The sequence below is a fragment of the Meles meles genome, chromosome 8 (assembly GCF_922984935.1).
Source record: "Meles meles chromosome 8, mMelMel3.1 paternal haplotype, whole genome shotgun sequence".
Classification (NCBI taxonomy): domain Eukaryota; kingdom Metazoa; phylum Chordata; class Mammalia; order Carnivora; family Mustelidae; genus Meles; species Meles meles.
Genome location: NC_060073.1, coordinates 36,901,541 through 36,903,215, shown reverse-complemented (window position 1 = coordinate 36,903,215; position 1,675 = coordinate 36,901,541).

The following is a 1,675-nucleotide window of genomic DNA, read 5'->3' as shown; positions in this document are numbered from 1 at the left end:
GCTCAGTGGGTTTAGTGTCTGACTCTTGAGTTCAGCTCGGGTCCTGATCTCAGGGTCATGAGTGTGAGCCCTGTGTTGGGCTCCATGTTGCGCACGGAGCCTACTTTAAAAAAAAAAAAAAGTATTTTGATGTGTTGTGTATATGACACAAGAGAATAACGTAAGGTATAGAAAACTCAAAAGCAGTGACATGAAACAATTACCTTATTACCATCAAAAGATATATTCTGTTAACTGTTTTATAACATCCCACATCCATATAAATGAAATTATTTTCCAAAATGAGATTTTACCATATAAAAAGTTTTTTGTAGATTTTTAAAAATTTAACTGTGTATTATATACATTTTTCTATGTTAAACATGTATTTCCACGCTGTAAAACTTAATGGTCATATTATCCCTTTGTGTCAATACGCTATGGTATGTTTAATTAAGTCTTTACTATAAATGTGCTTTTAAAAATGCTATAGTTTTATAAAAAGAACAGTTAAAGAGGAGAGTAAGAAAGAATAGGAAAGAAGAGTGTGAGCAAAGGGGAGAAAAGATGTAGATTGAAGAGAAGGAAACACCACGGAAAGAGACAACCAAGAAGGAAAGACACAAACATTAAAAAAAGAATATGTGAAAGACGGAAAGAAGTAGAGGAAGAGAGGGGAAAGAAAATCGGAGGTGATCTGCCATTAACCATTAACCAGTGGTTGGCTTTACATTTGATTTAGAGGTTTCAGGTTTTCGAGCTTTATCTTTTCCCTTTGAAATACTCAGCTGCCGACAGACCGGTGCTGTACAGTTGTTCTTCATCTTAAAGGCTGGCAAATTCTCACAGAAGAACATGGTAAGGAATGATAAGACAGATATGAATACTGAAATTATTCTCTGATTGCAGATATGAAATAGTGGATCATAAACCTATGATCTGGAATCAAGCAGAAGGCCAAATAAATCTCCAGGAGAAAAAAAAAAGACACGAAACATATTTCTATTTCCAGTTCATTTCAACAATAAGACTGTGAAGAGAACACTCATCCCTGACGTGATAATTTATATGAAATGATGTCCAAAAAAAAAAAAAAGTAGATAAAAAACACACATGCATACACCTTTCAGTGCATGCAGACAAAAAGATGTGTAAGGATATGCCCTGAATTGGGACTAGCAGTAAAATGAGAGGTGTAAAGGGATGGTAAAAGAATAATTTGGTTTTTTACTTGATATTTTGATAGTAAGCCATGTGTTATTTTTATAAATAAAAATAAAAGAAGAAAAAGAGAAAAGGTCAGCAAGCTGAGCACAAACTATTCATGACAAGGAGGGAAGGAAACAGGATTCTGCAAAATTCCCAAGCCATGGCTGACAGGAACAGCCCCTCCGGTCTCACGCCACAGAATGCTTTCTCCAGAAGATTCCGAAGGCCTATTCTGCAGTGGTGTCATGTGACTGTCATGTCATACTGTGCATTTTTATCTTCCCTTGAAGAAAATCCTTTGTGAGGCTTGGATCTGGAGCTCTTTATCTTCAAATAGTTGCAGACAGAGGCATTAGCTTTCCTGAAGGAATAAGGTACATTAGGAGACTGGAGTCATCAACGTACAAGCGGCCTCAGAGGGAACAGAGGATTTTAAAATGAAGACCTTCACTTCTGCGCGTAGAGCTGTAGGACGACAAAGTAAACC